Source organism: Oryzias melastigma, unplaced genomic scaffold (genome assembly GCF_002922805.2).
Source record: "Oryzias melastigma strain HK-1 unplaced genomic scaffold, ASM292280v2 sc00216, whole genome shotgun sequence".
NCBI lineage: Eukaryota > Metazoa > Chordata > Actinopteri > Beloniformes > Adrianichthyidae > Oryzias > Oryzias melastigma.
In genome coordinates, this window is record NW_023416882.1 from 503,463 (window position 1) to 511,229 (window position 7,767).

Consider the following 7,767-nt stretch of genomic DNA (forward strand, 5'->3'; position numbering starts at 1 on the left):
GAAAAAGGTTCAAGAAAATTGATTCAGTTGAAAAACTGAAATGACATTCAGTTATGTCAGACAAAAAAATGGAAAAGAATTTGAACATTTATCCTTCTAAGCCATTCAGATCTAAACGTGTTCATCATCAGGCACCAGAGTCCAGTCTGTGTCAGTAAGAACCAAAATCTGGTTTTGAAAAAAAGATGAATAGCCTTTCCAAGTTTTTAACATTTAACATTTTTATGCTAAAATGAAACAATACGTTCAGAAAAATAATTCACTAATTTAAAAAAAACCTTCATGTCATTTGCGGTTTTATTTTCTATGTTCATTTTAGAGATAATACTATTATTTCTCTGCAGAAGTTAAATAAAATGATCTGTTTTAGTCATATTTTTGAAACTGTGTGATCATCAGGATTTATGCTGCTGTTCTTCAGTGTCTTTGAGAAGTCTGAGATTCATCCAGATTCTTCCTGAGGATGCTGTGCTTCATCACATAAAGCTTGACCTGGATCTCTGATCTGCAGCTAGAGAAACAGTTCTGAGTCCTTCATCTGAATCTCTTCTTGGAAATACGTTCGAGTTTTCCTTTTGTATAAACTGTGGGACAGAAGTATTCATAGAACTTACATTTAAAGTAATAAAAGCATTAGCAGCTTGTGTTTATTTTAAAGTCTGCTGGTAGAGTCCTGATCAAAGTCTGCCCTCTGGTGGCGACATCCTTTCTTTTGAATCAACTCCTGTCTTTAGGTGTCATTATAGAAAACACATCCTGTCAGAACTTCCTGTTGAGTTTAAAGGCAAAATGTGAAATGATCACATTCATCAATAAACCCACAGGCCTGAACTCCAGCTCAAAGGGAAGTTTAGCCACCCTTAAGGGTTTGTGGTTCTGTGAGGTCCAATCTCAAAGTGGCTTTAAGAGTTTGTGCCGCCTGTTGAAGATCAGAACAATGAGAATCAGAACAGTGAGAAGGTTTTTTTTAATACGATGATGAACCAAAGTGTTTCTGTTTTAAACCTTTTTTGGTTTTTTCTTCAAACTTTGGTCAGGGAGCCAGAACTTCCCGGACGTTGATGAATGTCAGATGATCAGACTGTGAGGAAAATTAATGTATTAGGGCAGAAGCTTCCAAATGAAGGAACACACAAGTGCACGATTCATCAAACTTGTGCACGATTCATGACCTGAACACAAGCAGCAGTCCTGGAGCCCAGCTGCCGTTTACTTCCACCTGAAACTAGTCCAACCCCATTGCTTCACCTGTGTTCTGGTGTGAAGACAGAAAAGATGGGTCGGCCATTCGGGTCTGTGGACGCCTGTCATGTACCTTCCACCTTCAGGAAAACGTATCAGTTTTCTCTGTAAGCTATCCTTACCTGTTCTCTCAACCAAATGTCTGAATAAAGGGACCGACTGTGGCTCTCCCAACACTGTGAGGCTGTCATTTACTGCACGATCCACAAGTGTTGCCCAGATTTTATCACCATTCTGTCTATGTGGTTGGCCTTTTCTTCCTGGTTTTGTCCCCTTCCTCCACCCTCCAAAATATTTTGACATTTTCAACAGTTTCGTGACACATTCAGTGAAATAAAGATTATTAGTTGTAAGAACAATGACTATTCAGTCGTACAAGTACACTCCAAACTCCACTATAGCAGAGACCAAAGAGCTGTCGAAGGACACCAGAAACTAAATTGTGACCTGCACCAGGCTGGGAAGACTGAATCTGCAATAGGTAAGGAGCTTAGTGTGAATAAAGCAACAATTATTAGGAAATGGAAGACATACAAGACCTCTGATAATCTCCCTGTATCTGGGGCTCTCTGCAAGATCTCATCCTGTGGGGTCAAAATGATCACAAGAACCACGATCAATAATCCCAGAACCACAGGGGGGACCTAGAGAATGATCTGCAGAGAGATGGGACCAAAGTGACAAAGGCTACCATCAGTAACACACTACAAACCCTGCAGTTCCGGACGTGTTCCTCTGCTAAAGCCAGAACATGAGCAGGCCCGTCTAAAGTTCGCTAGAGAGCATGTGGATGATCCAGAAGAGGATTGGGAGAATGTTCTATGGTCAGATGAAACCAAAACTGAACTTTTTGGTAGGAACTCAACTGTTTGGAGGAGAAAGAATGCTGAGTTGCATCCAAAGAACACCAAACCTACTGTGAAGCATGAGGGTGGAAGTATCATGCTTTGCTCAGCAAAGGGACCAGGATGACTGATCTGTGTGAAGGAAAGAATGAATGAGGCCATGCATGGTCAGATTTGGAGTGAAAACCCCCTTCTATTAGCAATGGCATTGAATATGAAATGTGGCTGGGTCTTTCAGCATGACCCAAACACACTGCCCAGGTAATGAGGGAGTGGCTTCATAAGGTCATTTCAAGGTCCTGGAGTAGTCCGACTCCAGATCTCAACTCCATACAAAATCAATGGAGGGAGATGAAAGTCTGTGTCACCCAGCGACAGCCCCAAAACATCACTGCTGTAGAGGAGATCTGCATGGAGGAATGGACCAAAATACCAGCAACAGTTTGTGAATACCTTGACCAAATACACCCCCCCCCCCATATGTATTTAAATATAACCAGTACACCCAAATACCTCCAACAAGTAAGGCAAATCCTGAGAAACCAGCTCAATGGCAAGAACAAGACCCGGGAAATAAACAGTTACACACTCGACCAAATGAAGAGATACAGACCACGGATATTAGACACGACAGCTCCTCACCATGCATGGAGGGTTCCATCCCAAATCCAGCACCCTGAGGCTGTATGCTAGCTGCAAGGAAGGAGGCCGAGGACTAGTGAGTGTGGAAGCCACTATGCAGGTAACACACTACAAACATTAATTATGAAAACAAGAAAGACAAAATTAATAGTTTTCATCAGAAATACTTTATTTTGTAACATTGTATTGAGATAAACTTTCTTAACAATAAAAGGCTGTAACATAAAATGCCTAACAAAAGCCCAAGAGCAAGTGAAGGGCATTTTAAATTCAAAACTTCAATCAACGTTCAGTAAAATAAAATAAAAAACATCAAAAATAAAATTTCCATAACACTTTCATGTTCATTTTTTGTCAGGACCAAATCTTTTCCTCCTCTGCTGAACTACAGTAATAAATGAAATAGAGATTTATCATTTCCAATGAACTTTTGTTTTTTAAAACATTAAAGACTGAGAAAAGCGGGATACTCTGTGGATAGTTTGACAGTCTGTTACTGCCGCCGCGTTCTCTGGCTGCAGCTCGATGCACCGACGTGTCCAGCGGAGCTCACGCCATGAATATGCCGGCAGACAGACCGCTATGCTGGGGCTGGATCACGCTTAAACCTCCAGAACATTTAAAACGTCCCCCGGTGCGCTTGCTGTTCGGAACGTCGGGGGTCCGCAGCTCTCGGGACGCGGCGCCGGACGCGAGCCGGTACCACCAGACGTGGTAATGGACGCGAACCGGAGCCGGGTTAGGGTGCAGGAGCTCTCCAGGTCCTAGAGCCGGTCGGGTTTAGCTAGCAGCTCGGTGTTTGGAGACCCACCCGTGATCTAGTGAGAGCAGCCGGTGAGTTAGAAGGCGATGAGGGACGCCTGCGCGGTGTGGAAAGGCACGTACGAGAAAATCCGCGATTATTGCGTCACAAAAATTATCGGCGTCATGCACATGTCAGATTAACGCGTAACTAACGCGACAAATCTGACATCCCTAAAATTAATACATTTATAAAACTGTTTAAAACCTTGCCTGGATTGCCCCCCCAAGCCTCGCTATGTCATACATGTGATGTCATCGCTGTGTCATACATGCGATGTCATTGCTGTGTCATACATGTGATGTCATCGCTGTGTCATACATATGATGACATCATATGATGTCATTGTTGATGCCATTGTTTTATGTCATTTTAAAGGCTGATGTCAGTTGAAGTCATATGATGCTATTGGACATCATTCGAATCGGGGAAAAAAATCCTTATAGCTGGTGAAGTAGCGCTCAAGTGATACCGTTGAAGAGCACACCAAGTGCGACTTGCGAAAGAAAGAAAGACAAAAAGAGACGAAAGAAAGCGGAAAGATGTCTGGAAAAGTGTTTGCACTCAAAAGAGTTCCTCTCAAGAAAGCTCAGAAACTAGTGAAGCGTTATAGATCACTGAGGTCAAGCGATGGTAAAACGAAGATAAAACTGTTACTTCTAAGATCAATGAAGGAAGAGACCAGGACAGAAAAAGATGTGGAGACAAACAGCACGAAGGCCCCTGAAGTTGCAACCACAAGTGCAACAGTTGAACAAACAGCAGACCGTGGCTTCAAGTCTTCAACAAATCAGAATGAAGACTTAACTGAAGGCTTCTGCAGATTTAGCAACGGTTATAACAACTGTTGGTTTAACTCAGCCCTGCAAGCTTTGACAAACATAAATGTTGTCAGGGAGGCAGTTCCCTCACTGGAGGCGTGCATGCCTCCTCAGATATCACGCATGCCATTATGTGCAGAAATGTTTTTGACTGCTGCCCAAGTTCCAGGAACGCAGTTTACTTCAGATGACATCAAACCTGTTCTATCAGAGATAGAGAAGGCTATACCATCTTTACAATTCGGAGTACAAAATGACATTAGTGAGTTCATAGATCCTATTATGAGCTGGCTGGATTACTGCGGAGTCAGATCAAATGTTCGGATACAGACAGAAAGCAGATGTCACAGGTGCAAGAACACCTCGTATGGAGTCGATGACGTGGGTAGCATGTTTTACCTTACATCAGAACCAGGGAAAACAGATTCCATCGTCACCCTTCTGCAAAACAGCACCGAAAAAATCCAGAAGTGTTCTTTTTGCTCCGACAACATGGAAACACAAGTTTCTTTGGACGACTGCGACATCTTGCCGTTGTATGTGCCAAGAGGATTTAAAGACCGAGAAGAAGTGGAACCAAATGAATACATCTATGTTCCTATGAACGGAAAGAGGGAAAGATTCAAGCTGTCCTCTGTCGTCTGCCATAAGAATTTGAGTAAAAAATCTGATCACTTCTACACCTGCATTGTCAAAGATGGAGCTATTATTGAAGCAGATGACAGGTGCATCAGCGAAGCAAAACAGGAAGACATTCATGACCTTAGGTTACATGGACTCTTCTTCTTCTATGAAAAATGCAGAGACACCAACGTCATGAATTTGATGGATGCTTCACCTGATGATAATCTGGATGATGTTGAGGAGGAAATCATTCCGAGCCCAACAGTGGAGTCAAACAGGCGGTCTGCACGTATCGATTATATTGGACTTTTTGAACTTGTTAAAAGAGATAAAAGTACAAAAGCAAAGAAAAATCGGAAAAAGATCCCAATATGTCCAACTCCTCAACACATAAAAAAACCAAAGAAGAAGAAAAGGACTAGCCACATTCCACAAACCGCATTTGTAGTTTTAAGGATGGCTAAAGAAAGTCTCAGCGAGGATTAAAACCTCGCTTGTGAACGTAAATTAGAAATCGTAGAAAGCCTGTAGGAGGAACGGTGGGATTAAAACTGAGGAAACACGGGTTCATGTTTTTGTATTTTAGAGACTAAATGTAGGTTAAACCAGCTCAAGACCAACCGTCTTAATGGAGCTTTTAGACAACAACGTATTTATTATCTATGAGGTTTTTCCTGTTTATTTCATTCAATGTATTTGATTTGATTTTCATTGTAATTTTAGTTTAGTTATGATAAAATAATGTAATGATAAATTGTTTTTGTGTTTTATTTATTTGATGAATTGGATTTTATTTTTATTGTTGGGGGTAAAGGGGGTTTGAGTTTTAATTTAAATGTTAGTTTTAGTTATAAAGCGCTTTGAGCTGGGCAGTGTAGGAGAAGCCCTTTTTAGAAATAAAGTTTGATTGGTTTGATGAGCTCAGCGCAGAAAAAAAGCCTTGCTAAACACGTCAAAGTGAAAAAAGAAGATATAAAAAAAGGCTTTAAAAATTCAAAACAATGTTAGCACCCCCGCCCCCCCCTCCTTTTTGTTTAAAACATTGACGCTTCAGCTTGAAGCCCCCTGACCCAAACACACATCCACACATTCTAAGAGTTCATGTTTGAGTGTTTGTGTGTATTTGGGTCAGGAGCTTCATGCTGAAGCGTCAATGTAAAAAAAAAAAAAAAAAAAAATAGAAACATGACTTAAAGGTTTTCTCCGGGCGCTCCGGTTTGCCTTTGCAAAGACAGTAAAAAAAAAATAATAATAATTTTAATGCTCAGAAGAAAATCTCAACATGTTAAAACAGAATTAACCAGTGAGATTTCAGAGACATGCCTGTATGAGTCACAGTAAAGAAAGACTTTTATCAGTAAATATACAGGTATTTCCCAGTTTAAATTTGCATTTAATGAAACATATGTATATTAAATATAAAAAACAACATTTGCATCTGCTACATCTTTGCATCTGTTGTTTTAGCATCTCTTAATGCCTCTGTTACTTTAGCATCAGCTGCTTCAGCAACAGAGGCATTAAGAGATGCGGTTTTAGAAAAACTGGGTTTCTAAAACTCAATGCAACCACAGGAAAGCACAATCCAGTGCTTTCAGGTGCCGGTCCCAAGTCCGGGTAAATGCAGAGGGTCGTTTTAGAAAATGAATCTATGTCAAACCAGAATCACTTGTTCAGCATCTGCTGGTGCATTTCCATCTGCTGCTTTAGCATCTCGTAATGCATCTGTGGTTGTAGCATGCTACAGCAGCAGATGTATGATGAGACGCTGTTCTAGAAACATGCTCTTTCTAAAACTTAATGCAACCACAGGACAGCACAATCCAGAGTTTTCTTGTGCCAGTCCCAAGTCCGTGTAAATGCAGAGGATCGTTTTAGAAAATGTGTCTGATGTCAGACCAGAATCACTTGTTCAGCATCTTTTTTTAGATTTATTAGAAAAGTTTTTGTATTTCTAGGTATTACAGTTTGCATTATAGTTGGCAGGCTGTAGGACTGACTTGCAGGACACCTGGCTTTGCTTCCCAGGGGAGGAAGGAGGAGTTAAAAATCCAGCGTGGGTCCTTAGGCCAGACCCCTCATGCTGCTGCCTAACTGGGTCTCCATGTGCCTTAAACATACAGAGTTGAATGCACAAACTCTCAAACATTGCATCCTTGAACTCACAAGCTTCTGCACCACAGCAAGAACCCCCCCACCCCACATTTTCTGTGTCTCAAATGTTCCAACTTTTCAACCAATCAAATGGCCTCATTAGTTCCAATCTCAAGTATCAAACTTTGCTGCGTCCAATCACAGAGCCGGATTTGTTCCAGTTTGTAGATACCACGCCCACTGTTTACTGTCATGTCTGCCCTCTTTTGAATGGAAAGTAGGAGCTTGTTTTTACTCATTTTAACATAAAAATGTTGTAAAATGTTTATAGAGACACAATGAGACAGATGTGTTTGTGGAGAAGTGAACTCAAGTGAAAATATCACTAATATATTGTTTAACAATCATGTTTTCATAGTTTTTATCCATGAGATTTCTGTTTTTTACATGTCAGTTATGGATCAGTGACTTGTGTTAACCTCAGCAAGCTGCTTCTATTCACTGACATGAGTCACTCTGCCAGCATCCGTCTGATTCTCTGGGCTGTGAACTTGTCGCACCAGAACTGTAGTGAGGCTGAACCTGCACTGATGTTTTCTTCTGTTTTACCACAGGAAGGAGTTTTTCTTTGTGTGCAGAAAGTAATTGGAAGTAAAAATCTTTTCTCCAGAACCCTTTATAGCAGGGGTCTCAAACT